At 35.2% G+C, this 15,477-nt stretch overlaps 1 pseudogene; it reads right to left on the bottom strand.

Moving 5' to 3' along the window:
• Positions 1–15,477, bottom strand: part of LOC140851243 (phototropin-2-like) — a 35,996-nt pseudogene that overhangs the window by 19,861 nt on the left and 658 nt on the right.

The following is a 15,477-nucleotide window of genomic DNA, read 5'->3' as shown; positions in this document are numbered from 1 at the left end:
TGTTTGAGATTGGTTTCTAGCAATACCTGCCAGTATCCCCACAACCCAGGGGTCTTATAGGCTTGAAATGTTTCAAACCAATATGTTCACCTTTCCCAGTGATCTGTGAATACAAAGAAGCATACAAGAGCTTATCTATTTAAAGCTGAAGATTAGGTTGGAGAATGAAGCTATCAGCTGTGTACTTGTTAATGTAACAAAAGAACAAGTAGATATGGTCATCATAATGAAATTCATAAAATGCATTTTTGCAGCATATTTAAGGGAAACCTTGGTATGGCATACAATATTTTGAAGGTAATATATAATAATGTTACATCTTCCACCCTCCCCACCCAAGCTTCCAAAGTTGAAAAGTGTAAAGTGGTCATGATGGATAAATCAAGGTCAACAAAAATTTGCTGAATGGAAAAGGTAAAATGATAGCCATCCAGGTTTATGAATTATCACTATGTTCGTAGTAACACAAATGCACAATCTTCCCTGTTTATATTCTGATAATATTGGTTTCTAATTTTCTCTCTCCCACTGACACACCCACACTCACCCACCGATGCACTCATGTCAATGTCTACTTGCAGACACCTGGCATAATTTGCTTTGGTGTGCATTGCAGTTCCATGCCGCTGCACATTACAACTAGTTGATGTGTTGATATTGACAGTAACCTCACCTTGCTGCTAACTGATTCATTCATTATCCGTCCCTATCAGCCTTCTTGATTGATAATTATCTATCACTTATGTTGGCATCCTACAGGAATCTCTCTGCCTATCTTAAACTCCAGTCATTGTGAGAGCTATACACTTCTTATCCAGCCAAAATGCTCATAACATGGCTACTGTGCTAAGGACTCGATTGCCTAGTGGATGAGGTGCTGGTCTACAGAACCAGAATTCTGGGTTCCATCCCCAGTGGTGTCATTCCATTGTTTGATCTTCAAAAAGAAAAGGCTACCATGCTATCTCTGCTCTATTTCCCACTTCTGTGACATCTTCAGTGGATACCCAGTTCATCTCATGGTTGATACAAATCTGTCTCATGGCAATAAAATAATTCTTGGTGTATAATCAGTCATGATTTTCTGATAGTTGATATAATAATCCAGTAGTATATTATATCATATGTACAACATATGAATGCTTACTATGTTATTTCTTAATGCATGTTTGTGTTGTTTGTATGAGTTGTACATGGATTATAACATATGTAATTACCAGCAATCCTAGTGTAGTATCTTGCTTACAAGTGTTACAGCATAAAAAACAATTTCATGTTCTAACAAGATCATGCATCAACTCCTATATTTCCTCATCAAGTTTTAAAGAGAAATGGAATGAACATTGCATGACTACTTCATTGAATGTTAGAGTCTTTATACTAATTAGAACTTTAGGAAAAATCTTGGTAGCAATGGGATTGCTATCCTTATAAACTGAAGTCCTAACTCCTAAGGACAATGATGAGATCAAAAGCTGAATGTCTCTATATGCTTTCCTGTATACTAAGATTGATTATCAATATCATGGTGACCCATACATCACTAACATATATTAGAGATCCTTAAGGTAGAAGAGAAAGCTTACTGTAGAGCATGTCAAGATTATGATACAATAAAATCTCTACAGATGGTCTAGGGATATGATGCATGAGCTACTTTAGGAAATATAATTTCATGTTAGAAAAAATTTTTTAAGTTTCTTTTGTGTCCTTTTTTTTCTTTAGAAAAGCACTAGGGGTCTCTCAATAGGGACAGACATGAGCCCAGTAGTACAAAGCTCTCATTTGGAAACTTATTGATATTTGAGAAAATTCATGAAAGCAAGGTTTAAAGTATAGGTACGAGGGGGGAATCTCATTGCTTCCTCCATTTCATTCAAAAAAAAGTATAGGTACCAGTATGTTACAGTACCATATCTTCATATGGTATGGCTGTTGCTGGCGGTACAGAAGAATTAAGAGGCCGTACCAACATGGTACAGTATGATATCAAGGGGTCTACTGGTACCAATACTTTGCCAGTATGCTGCAGCCAGTATGCAGCGGTATGTCAATCCATGAATGAAAGTCTATATTCTCAAGCTTTTGAAAAAGTCTCAAATAGGTTTATCTGGGAAGTTATGACAGAGTCACCTTAATGGATGACTTTTTCTAGCTCATTGTGGTTTCTCAATATGTTCTGTTTCAAAAAAGCTTTTTTCCTCATGTATCATTTTGATTGCTTTATGTTAGATTCTATCAAAATAAAAATCAATTTTGAAAATATTGCACCTAGAGGCAGGTAAAATATCGAAGATTAGCAATAGCACATAGTTTAATTTTGAGATCATCTTTCAGCAGCACTTATTAGTACTTAAATTCTCATATCAACTCTGGTCTTTGTGTTGCTGATTCACTTTAATTCATTTTTATTTTGAGCTATAATATAACAAGCATGCATTTCATGTGTTCATAAAAATAGAATGACACAACTATATATATTGATAAGTGATAACATTACCAATATTTTGCATATATGATTCAGTTCATTGTCGATATTTGCATAAAGCAAGTGGGTTCAATTTTTTGATATAGACACACTAAGCTTGAACTGAGTTTTGTATATATTTACTTTCTGCTGATCAAGAAATTACTAAATGATGAGGTGAGAGCATGAGGTAAAAATCTGAGAGCATGAGGTAGAGCCATTTATATTATTTGATAAGCTGGCTAAACATTTAGGGGAAAAGAGCGAGCCATTCCGCAATTAGCAGGAATGCTTCAAGGGAATATATCTTCATTTATTATGTTAGATATGCAATGAAAAGCAGACTATCATGGTATCTGTCTATGACAAATCCAATGTGGCTGCATTAATAAATGATTAAACATAAGAAATTAAAGATGACGCACCTTCTCTATAGCTATCCAAGAAGAGTTATTCCTTTTGTGGGGCTTCGCAAAGACAGGTTGAGAATGGATTGCCCACAAATCCTCCGGTCTCTGAAAGTAATATTTCAATATTTGGGTCATTAAAGCATACATCTTTAAGTAAAAAACAAAATCTTCAAATGTCAAGCACATACCCAGATTAGTGTAGTTGTGCAATGTCAAAGATTTAAATAGAGCAACTACCAATGATAGTCTGTGCTAAACTTAAAGATGGTAAAACAGGATATGCTTTCTTCAGTATCTTGTAGATCCCATGTTCAATGAAGGCATACATTCTGAATAGCAAGGTGGGGTAAAACTGTTCTGGTACTTCCTAGATTCAGCAGTTTTGACGAGAAATAATCAGTTCTGGTCTTGGTGGGTTTGATGTTCCTTTAGCAGACAACAAATTGTTTCAAGTTATTAAGCTCCAATGGAAACATAGAGTTCTCCTACATTTCTTCAAGGGAGTTTAGAAATGTTCTGTGGTCTTCTTATGAACATCCAAGAAGCCAAAATCATCACTTGTTTTTTAGGTTCTCTTTGATGGTTGCCTTTTATTATTTAGTCACCTTAGCTTGTGGCCCTTGTCCCCTCATTATTGCATGATGACCTCTTCCTATCATATTGATTCAACAAACCAGTAGATGATCCATTTATTTGTCCTTGAATCTCCAGCTGTCAAACCACTCCTTAGAACTAGTTGCCTTTTAGGGATCTATGTGCTGTCTAAAATAGCCCATTAGTATTAGCTTTTCATGACCACCAGTGGGTTGCATAAATTCATGCCTAGGTAACTACCTTTCCAACACTTCACAAGCCATCTGCATCTTCTTTCTTTGAGGCAAAGGAGGAGACTAGCTCCACCTGCTTCATTCTGAAAATGAAGGAGAAGAAAGATTTCCTATTTCCTAAGCAAGGTGCTTAGGAGCAAAGAGAAAAGAAACAACATTATAGAAGAGAGTGTAGAGAAACTTGAGCAGTTGATGGATGAAACCATGACCAGCCAGGAGCTGAAGAGTTAGAAGAGTTCAAATAGTCAGTTGCTTCAGCAAAGCGTAACTGCCTCGTCTCAATCTATCATTTCTAAATTGGCAGCCAAGGAAATCCACCTTCATAGTTTTACATTTCATTTGCTCCTCCAACATATGGCTATTATACATGCTTTCTTCCCCAAATACCTACGCAGGTCTTTTCTCTGATTGATGTTTTTAACTCCACCTAATGAACTTATGAAGATCAAGGAAGACCATGCAATTATCATAACTCACTATCTATGTCATACCAGCTGGACTCTCATGTTAGTAAAGGGAGATAACTTCAGCTTCAAAATTTTTAATTTGGTTACATTTAAAAGACCATTTCAGCCTTCATGGTCCATAGATGTCATATTTTATGCATAGTCAGCATAATTGTGAAGCGTTCCTTACACAAAGAGACAGAGATATAATAGTACTTATTCTTCTTAATCATAATCTATGATAGTCCTACACAGGGTGACACCATGATCGACTTAAATTCCATCCAAGAACCAAGCCTTGACCCAGCTATTTGGTTTTGGCTTTACGTATCCTTATTCATTAGTTCTTTCTAATAAGTGATAACTCTAGTTTTACTACAGATTTTTTCAATACTCACAGCTTCCCTCCATGTTCGCTTAGGTGTTCCTTTCCTTTACATTCCCAAAAATTTCACACTGCTTGATGGTCATGCCATATTGCCATTCACTTTCTTTGCAGAATTTTCAATCCTTTACCCTTGCTGATCGCAGAAATAGCTAGGCAGGTTATATTAGACATACACTTTCCATCATTATTGATAGCAAGAAGTACGTACTAGCAAAAACTCTCAGACATCACCAAAAAATCTGGAGGTAATTTGATATTTTGTATTGCATATAAAACTAGGAAACCTATATTTGTCACTTAACTGTAGACTGAGTACTCTATATTTTCTTACAAACAGCCAATTGACAAGTTCAGCCTTCTCCTGACGTAATCATACTGATCTTTTGCTAAGTTGTACCCAGTGAAAAAAAACACCTTTCAAAAGACTGGTTCAGACGCCAGAAAACTGAGACCTCACAGCTGCAGGCTTATATCTGGTGTTCAGTTTTGAATAACATAGTTATTCATCACATTTTATAGCATTGTAGGATTAGAGCAATTCCAAAGACATGCCTGTGTTGTTTCAAGTGGTTTAGTTTTCTTCTAGATATGAGCATATTTTTTATTACTTGAACAGCATAAGATTTAACAATTAGTAAATCATTTTCCAAACATTGCTTGCTCATCTTATTACAACCAAGGTTTTACGTCCCAATGGGATGGGGGGTGTCTCGGCCGACCCGTTCCATTCTTGTGAGAAAATGGATCGGAACAGGGACGAGACTCCGAAACCTATCTATACAAGGAGAAGAAGAAAGAGAGAAAAAGAAAAGGAGAATGAAGAAAGGAAAAAAGTGAAAGAAAAAAAAATAAAGAAAATAACGAAGAAAAGGAAGAAAGGAAAAAGAAAGAATAAGAAAAAAGAAAAAAAAAAGAAAGGAAGGGATAAGAAAATGAAACAAAAAGAAAAGAAAAGAAAGGAAGATAGAAGAAAAAGAAAATAAAGAAGGAAGAAAAGAAAAAAAAGAAAAAGAAAGAAAAGAAGGTAGAAAAGAAAAAATGAAAAAAAAAAGACATCTATCGGGATATGACTGGAACATCTATCGGGACGGGACGGGATGAGATAGTAGGACATTCCTTTCTATAGAGATATCGAGATACCTCAGTCCCACGGGATTGAAAACCTTGATTACAACAAAATTAAAAATAAGTGGACATGAGCATCAAGAAAATGAGAAGTCTTTCTGCTCTCGGCCTGTACAAATAGAAAAACAATTAAAAATGTACCTTACCAAGTTGGCATCAGGAAGCTCTCTGACAGCTTCATCAACATTCTCTGCTGTAGCTTTAACCTGGGTAAGAAGTTACAAGGTGGATTACAGGGTAAAACATTACACCTCCTTTTACAGTACTAGAGCAATAAATATGAGAAAATAGTTGTCAGGTGAAAACAAAAATTTGCTTAAGAACATGAAAATCAAAATCAAAACTCATCATTTTCCACGTCATATGAATGTTAGACTACTGAACAGTAGCTAAATGTTATTTATATGACAGAAATTTAAGAAAACTTGGTTGATAAGCACAATACAATATATTAGCATCTAGTATTAAACAAGTTTGTATTACTTATATACAATAGTTGAGATCTGTACAAATGAGTGGTACAAAATTAATTAGTCTAGTTTCATAACTAAGATTCATAGAGTCAAAATATATTGAATAAAGAATTTTCCTTAAACTTGGCATATTTTCTCCTCAAATGCCCAAACTCAACCAACTGCAGCACATTCAAGAATAATTTTTGGTTAGACTTATCCTATGAAAGGTTTGAATTTTCTCATTGTATAAACATATAGCACCAACTTTATGTAGATTCAGTGGATCAATATCTAATGTGTTTTATCTCTCAATAAGGAAGAAAAGGAAACTCAAGTCTCTGAAAGGTGGAGGAAAAGAAGGTTATAGCTTTGATTAGCAACTTCTAAAGTATGATACATAAATATGCAATACTCTTCAAGAGATGTAACATCATGGATAATTGTCATTTCCTAGAATTATAACCTGCAAGTGAATAAAAGAATTAAGTGGGCAAGACATGACTTTAACAAGTTTGCATAACTGTGCAATCCACCCCCCTCACCCCTAACATGGAACAGTTATAGAATGATTCATCATTCATACATCCTATGTAAACAATGCCCAGAAGTATGCAGGTATTAAAAGGAAGTGGTTTACTATTTACCAGCTTAGAACTTTCTATCTCTGTCGTCTCTGAGAGGCGATTTCGAAGGGGTTCAACATGACCGCTTCCATCTAGTTGCACGCCAATGAAGTATTGAAGCTCACCCTAACAATATTGGGACCAATCATGAACTGGAAAATCTCCATTTTTTTTTGTAAAATAGAACTTGTTATCACAGACAATGATAGTCCAAAGAAAGGATATTTTCTGTTACCTTTTGATCACGCATGGGTTGCAAGTGGAATAAGTTCCAAAATTTCTTTCCTGCATCAAGTGCACCAACAGTGAGAACTAGTACTTCCAGGATTCTGACCAATGTTACTTAAAGAAGCATTAATTTTGTAAATTCGTAACTATGGATTTTGTAACATATAAACCCACTTAAACAACTCCTAAACTAAATAGGAGACATGGCAAACACTTCCTAAAATAAACTTGACCATCTACGAATCTTGATTTAGCACAAAAACCACTGAAGAACTTCTCTTATTTGACTCAAACTCAATTCTAATCCCATACTGGAAATTCATGCAAGCTGTTGACCATCGTAATGTAAACACTAACTAAAACTCAAAATTAGAAAATATTTAGGACTCAAAGGCAGCTTCAAACAAGCACCCATCTGCCTCAAATACACATGTATAGCTCAAGTAGTCTCTATAAAGGCCGCTGTCTTGTGAGTCCCCAAAAATTGACTATATTTTAGTTCAAATAAGAATTATTGTTTGTATCCATATGGATCCCATTCATTTCAGCGTACACCTTACTAGTTAGCAGCAAAGTTGCAACTTATTATCTCAGTCAAACATTGAAATTATAAAAAAGAAGAAAAACTGCATAAGTTGCTATTTGGAAGGTTATCAAATTTGATGCACTACTTTAGGTCAGTTTTTGCATTATTAAAATCAAAGCCAAACCTTAAATAGATTAGAAAGTACTTATATACCACTCTTTGTATAATTAATTAGTTGGACAGTGATTTCCCGTTGTTCTCTTATAGCATCTCTTATCTTTGCAACAGTTCCTTGATCTGTTTCGGGTCCTTGAAGAAACCTGGAATACCATATGAAGATTATTGCTGGAGAGCATATAGTAATCACATATCAAACTACTGACAAAATGCCAAGCGAGATAATGTCATAGTAGACATAGAGACGTGCTCATATTCTAAACTTGCAATTAAAGTTTAGATGAAACTATGATAGCAAATGAACTATATGATCAACTTTGTGATAGGATATGACAACTATGAAAAAAATACATTTACTTTCCTTATATTAAAAATATGGTTTTCATGGCAGTGAGAGAAGTGTTAATAGCATGAAATTTCATGAAGGAAAGAATTAATAATTAGAGTATAGGCCTATAGCATTGTAAACTTATATCAAAATTGATCAACTACAAGCAAACTAACATGCTAAGTGTGTCTTCTATCTTAGAAAACTATCACTTTGACAACATAACTCTTTCTAAAAACTATCACAAAAGGTATAGATAGTGATGCTATAAACATTATAATGGCTAGAGCTTCTAGGTTTTGGTGTCTGCAAATTCCATAACTGCTTTAAAGTATGTGAATGACAGAAGAAACGGATCTCTCTTCAGTGAATGAAAATTTCATTGTTCATTAAATAGCTCCATATCTCAATAATTGCTTGACCACCACGTTCTATGTCCAAGGGGGCCAAGGACTAACTAATCTATTCACCTATGATGTCACATTTCTTGAATATCTTCAATAAAAAATAGCCAGATGCCTAACTAATTTGCTTGTTGCCTGTAAAAAGTCCATCTATGTTTCATTCTTTTATGGAATTATGTATGAACTCTCAAACTATGCTCCAATTTGTTCTGCTTACCTCTCACTCACAGACACTCAATCTTATCGGCACAATGGTTAGATCTAATGGTATATATTTTCCTTATGAAAAATTTTATTTAGGGTATAAATAAAAAATAACCATAGACATCTATAATCATCATATTTTGTAAGAAGACTAGACAACATCATCAACATGCATGATTTATTAGGATTAAAAGGAGGCATGTGCCTAAAGTTGATCAATAGGTTACCTGGTGAGCCTAGACAGAAGCAAATCTTATGATATCATACGCTACATTATACACACACAAACAGATACATACATATTCATACATGTATACAAGATACATCATCTCGATACTGGGCTTGTACTAGTGCCACCCTATCACTGTGTTGGTACATTTGTACAGGAACTAGTTCGGCATACCGAATGTCAGTACACCCCCCATACCATGTGCCAATACCAACCCGATACGATATGGTATGCTCCATACCTTCCAGTACGATATAGTATGATGTACCTTGTATATATAGTAACTACTTAGAGAAGAAGCTAATGATTTAAAATTAATAAAAGACTCACAAAATTTAAAATCCAAATAGTTAAACATAATCTATATGATAAAGTATCTAGAAACCAAAATTCCTATATTTCGATGGTCTTTAACCTAATCATCAAGTGTCAGAATGGATAGTTTTAGTAGCATGATGCTATGTTTTACTATGATATAGTCATCTAAACCTTACAAACTTAACTCTACCCATGTTTTAAGAGTGTAGATCATGATCCATAAAATGGATTTTCAATTTAAGTGCCCTATCATGTATTTTACCATGCTAGCGCAATCGATACCATTCATTTTTGTACCAACTTGATGCATAGGTTAGAGACCAACAAAATATATGAATTTTGATTTCTAGGCACTTTTTATAGTATAGATCATGTTTACTGGTTTGGATTATCAATTTGAATGGTGTATCATTGATTTTAAAACCATTAGCATTTTTCACAAGGAGTTAACATAAAATGTATGGTGCAACTCTCTCTCTATATATGTATGTGTGTGTATATATATGCTTGATATCACGAAATTTTCTAGCCATGTTACTTAAGCACAAACTGTGTTGACAAAAGTAAACGATTGCTCCAAGCATTGGCAGAATCTCCCCCCATATGAATCAGGGCCATCTGCAACTATCAACTTTACTAAGAGATCATCTAGGCTTCCCTAGCATTGGCTTTCATGATTTTTTTTATTTGTTATTATTATTATTTTTGTTAGCTTAGGTTCTTGCAGTATAGCAATACTTTTGCAAAGAATTATACCAATCACAGTTAAAAAGAAAATACAACATATGTCTCTCTTTGGTTAGAAAATGTTCTATCACTTTTTTATGGAAGACTAAAATTTCATATTGTGTTACAAGATTTTGCTAGACACCACTTGTGTAAAGAGCGTTTACCCTTCCACAAATTGGGACATTTCTTTTGAGCAAATAATCTAGTGGGACTTTGGAAAACCAAAAGTGAAATTCACAATATCAAACGGATCAAGAATCAATAGCACTACTGTAATAGATTAAGATTCACAGGAGGTTTGCATTTTCCATACCGGCAGTTTCTTCCTAAAATTTCTTCCCGTGAATATTCTGTCAGTTCAAGAAAGCTATCAGATGCAAATATCTGCAGAGCATAACACCAAGCATGATTTAGCCTTTTTTGGTCTAGAAAACAAAACAAGACATAAGCTTTCAGTGGAAATTATCATTTACATATACTTTAAATAAAATTAGAAAATTATGGGAATCATAATGTTAAATGGTTATTGTGTACTAAACTGATGAAGCATAGAGCATCTGTCAGCTTGCTGTCATAAGTTGCTTTAGATGAACAACTTAAGGAGATTATTGTCCCTCTATTTTAAACACGACTCAACCAAATGCACTTTTAAGGTTAGCTCAAGCATCACCAAATGAATCCAGAGCAAAAACACTCAAACAGAACAGTTGAATTTGAATTAAGTGCTGATGAGATTGGTGAGCAACAATATGTGAAAATGTATATGATGGCTGATGCATTCAAAAGTACATGCATATACTTACATCTGGGTATGCATGTATGTACTCATGTATTCATGCATACATTTGCACATGTGCATGAGTAGCTTATATCCCTCTAATTATGACACTATGGATAATATCAGATTATCTTTTGCCAACTTGATCTTACTATTGGATTATCAGGAAGTCTAGGATCTGTTATAACAAAATTCTTTTCAATGCGCTCCAATGTTGTAGCCAAATCAATTCCTTGTCGTATATCTTTTTCTCTTTCCACATGATCCCAGCTTTCTGTGCGTTGAACTTCTTTTGTCATTAAAATCTCTGGCTCGACAAGAGATTCACGCTTTTCTACAGAACTCCGCTTTCTTCCTTTAAACCTGCAAACAACTGGAGTGTTTTATCAAATATGCCAAATGTTGCTGCTTGTGTATTAGGAAACATTTGGCACATTATAGTTACAGCTTACACTAGATGGATGTAAAGGAGAGAAACAGAAACTCTTAAAGATAAACTGAAAATAGAGGAAAGAAGATTTTTTATCATTTAGAAGCATACAACAGAAGAAAAAAAGTTGAAGTGAGCGGTGTGGTATGATGACAGCATGCTTGCTGATGATATTGACTGGTAGTTGGTAGTTCCAGTGGCATTGATGGTCTTGTAGGTGATGATGGTGATGACACCATTAGTGCAGGTAGTGGTGGTTCTTGTGGTAGTAGAATTGGAGTATCAGCAGTGATAGCTGCAGTGGTGATAGTGGCAATAGTATTAGCAGCATTACCAGCATCAACAAAGGTGCTGGTGAGAGTTGGTGGTAGCAGAGGTGATGGCAGTTTGATTCATGGAACTGGGGGCATCAATGATCATGAGGATGGTGGCAGAGCCAGTGGTGCTGGTAATAATGGTCAATTAGTCACTACATGGTGATTTTTTCACTGACAATGGTAGTGTTCAAGGGATACTGGATACCAAAGATCTCTTAATATTCCTTTTCTTTTATGTAGATCTCTAGATATTCCTTTAGTTCTAATAGTTGATGTCCTATCACAATTGCACCTAATTTGAGATGTTACTTAAAATTTAGTGTCTTTTTTCTCCCTGCAACCAAGCAGTGGGAAGTAGGTTTCCCTTTTGGTTTCTTTTCTTTTCTCTTTTTTACACCACAAACAAACCTGAAACTAGTTGAAAACACTCCTTTAGATCTTCTCCTGTATTAAGCTCAGCTATCTGTCATAGTGAAGTTTGGAGGATAGAGAAGGAGTATCCTGGTCTTCTAAACGTTTTTGAACTTGAAAAAAGCAGGAAATTTGGTTTGCAGACCTCTAGATAAGTTACAAGGACTATTTGTTCATTAGTCTAATGTTTATGGTAGATTTTCATATTTAGAAAGTTTAGTTTTCTTCCCCATTACTGTTACTTTTAAGTTTTCACTCTGCAAGTGATGGAAATTACCTTTAACTATTATTGTTTTCAGTTATTTATAATTGCGGAGACAAGTTGGAAATTTACTCTCAGTTCTTTCCATGGAATAGAAGCTTATGAGTTCAGGATTTTTTCTGTTTAATATATATATATATTTTTATCAATCTTCTTTAGGGAGTGCATTCCAAGCAACCAGTTCTCCTCCTGCAATATCTAGACCGATGTGGAAAGATGGAAATAACTTCATTTATATAGAAGAAAAACCATTTGATATTCTTTTCATCAATCTTCCTTAGAGCTTGTTCCAAGAAAATCCAATCCCCCACCCCTTGCAATATCTAGTCTGATGTGGAAAGATGAAAATAATGGCTGCCATGTAAGTTGATATGAAATTCTGCATCTCACGCCTTATTCTTTAAATTTTCAATACACTAATGAAGTGATCCTTTTTCATTTTTTCCCCTTTTGACACTCTTGAAGCTAAAAAATGATGAACTCACCCTATTAAGGAAGAACGGCCTGATTTTCTAATGCTCATTCCTGGTGACTCGCTTTTGGCATCCTGTAGAGAAGTCAGTCTACCTGGTGACTTGAGATTTTTAATGTCTGAAGACTTTTGAAGTGGAGAGTCAACATAGAACTTTTCATGCTCATCAAGCTTGACAGCAAACTCATCTGCAGCTTGTGAGTGAGAGCGGGGATGCTTCACAGTCTGGACAACCTCTGTAATAGACGATAAGGCTTCTCTTTCTGTCGTGCTGATGCAAAAAATTGTCATACTCAGCAGCTTCAATATTTTAAATATTTAGAATGTATTTGATGGGTCTGCTCACCATCATAATGGATTAATGACACTGGCAAAGCATTTGGACGCAATGTTTTGTCATTTAGACCTTCTGTATATTTGCTGACCTCAACTTGCATTCTGAAATATTACAATCTAAATGATTCAGACATGTTGGTAGAAAGGTATGTAGAAAAGTGTAGAAAGGTATGTAAAGAAGTCATCTCTGAAACAACATATGTCTCAGCTAGATAGTCTATTTAAAATTTAAGGCAACAATAAGATCAAAGGAGGACCTAGAATACTTCAAAATGCAACACAAAAAATTTGAGAAACATTATTGAAAAGCATCTGTTCGATGAGATCTTGCATGCAGATGATTGACAAGCAGGTTATGTTTTATGGTATCCGATTATGAAAGTTGGCATTGGTCATAGATGATTGGAAAGTTCACAACTGAATATCTGAATATCTGAAAGTCTACTCACCATGACCTTATAGATTCTAGTGATAATTGGACATTAGGTGCAATAAACTTAATCCTTGCATAGATGCAGACTAAAAACTATTCAGCATTTGGCCTCTGTGAGCTTCTAGTGTTTGCTAAATAATATCAAGGGCTTCTTGAAGCTACAGTAATGGAATTAATTCTTAGCAGGTATGTGACAGCACATTTCAGTATGGGTTGCAGTTTGTCAAGCAAGTGAAAACTATCAGAAATGCATTAGTTACAGAGAAATAACCTCACCTATAAATTTGATAACCTTCCCATGGTCATCTTTATGGGTGTCACTGTGAGAAGGTTCCAAAATGGCGTGCCATCCTTCTTGTAGTTCAAGAGCCGCCCACAGTAGCTTTTTCCTGTCCTTACAGCTTCTCTGATTTTTGCAACTTCCATCTTGTCTGTATCTGGTCCCTGAAGAAACCGACTGAAAAAAAAAGAAAAAAGAGAAAAAGAAAAGATGCATGAACATAGTAGAATTGATAATGCTAGGTGCACTTGATTCGACCATACAATTGATGAGTTAGTTATTTGCATGAAGTGTTACTTCATATCAAAACATTTTACTTTGTTATAGTACAAAAATGCTAGTCATGACTCCAACGATATAAACTGCCTATCTATGCAATAAAACCTATGATGATATCAGTACATTCACCTCCTCATCCCATCCCCCAAATCACCACCACCACCCCACTCCCCCCCCCTCCTGCACAAACCCACCCCCACAAAAATAAAAATCAAAAACAAAATAAATGAATGAATGAAATATTGCCAAAGGTTCAAAAAACTAAACTGTAATCTAGTACAAGTGTTTTTCGGAAGAATCACTACTAGAATTATTATAGTTGTAATATTGCATGTGCTTGGAAACTAGAACTTGTGATTTTATAGTACCAAATGTTTGGCTCTATCATGAAATTTTATAAGACAAACCCTCTACTTGCATAGAATCTTTCAAATTCATGATTTTCTCTCCTTATCATCTTATGTCTTACAATTTTGAACCTTCCCCTTTGACAACCAAACATCTCATTAAATATCTCACCTCCAAAGTATTAAACCTATAGGAAAAGGATAAAATCATAATTTTGAATCTGAAAACCTTCAAGCATAGCTGAAGTGCCACTTGATGTCCTAATTGTAGATGTTAATGCTTTTTTGAGCTGCAGCTGAATTTGCTTTCCAGATAAACATTTTAGTAAGTAGATGCTATAAGACATGGCTCGCACCAGTTTCTTCCAATAATCTCCTTTGATGAGTAGCCTGTCATGCTGAAAACCAGCACTAGCATACATGATAGGGCAATCAGGCTTGGTTGCATCTGATACAACAAAAGTCTGCTTCAGTGTTGACAATGCATCCTCAGTTCCTGAGAGACCTAGGCAAGCTTGATTCCAGAGTTATAACTTGACTCATTCGATGTCTTTGTTGATGCTGGAGTCCTTTCCATGGATGACTTGCTTCCTTCTCCCGATGACCTTAAGCCCACAAATAGGCTATTAAGATTTCCACTTAGTCCCCATTCTGCTGCCCTTTCAGCCACCAATTGATTGCTTCCAGTGGCCTTTGATTCTTCGATTATTTCATTTGAATCTGTTTTAGATTCTACAGTCGGAAATGCCATCCACTTTTCGATGGGTTTAGAGCTGGAGGACTGTCCACCTTCATGTGCATTCTTGGATGCTTGTTATCATCATTCAATGACTTATTCCAAATTAAGCCTCTGGACTTGGCGTTTACAATGGTCGGTGACCAGTTGCTTGACTTTAATATTGAAAGCCCTGTAGATGCACTAGATACCATGTCAAAACCAATGCCAGGAACTACTAAGCTTAACTAAAAATTCAATAATGAAAATAAAACCACCCTTTTGCATCAGAAAAGAAAATTCAAATTTCATGCAGAGAAACATAGAAACTAAAGGAAACCCACTTAGAAAATTTGGGGGCAGAATCAAGTTTATAGAAAATAATGTGCTGAAACTTGAAATCAAACATCTATGACACTCTGCTTTGTTTATGAAACAATGGCAAAGACACACTTGTTCCCCACCACCCCCCCCCCCCAAAAAAAAAAAAAAAAAACTTATGAAGAAAAGGTGGGACAAATAAATAATAAATG

This window comes from Elaeis guineensis, chromosome 8 (genome assembly GCF_000442705.2).
Source record: "Elaeis guineensis isolate ETL-2024a chromosome 8, EG11, whole genome shotgun sequence".
Taxonomy (NCBI): Eukaryota; Viridiplantae; Streptophyta; class Magnoliopsida; order Arecales; family Arecaceae; genus Elaeis; species Elaeis guineensis.
The sequence above is the reverse complement of the archived record's forward strand: the minus strand, read 5'-3'. Positions and strand labels throughout refer to the sequence as shown.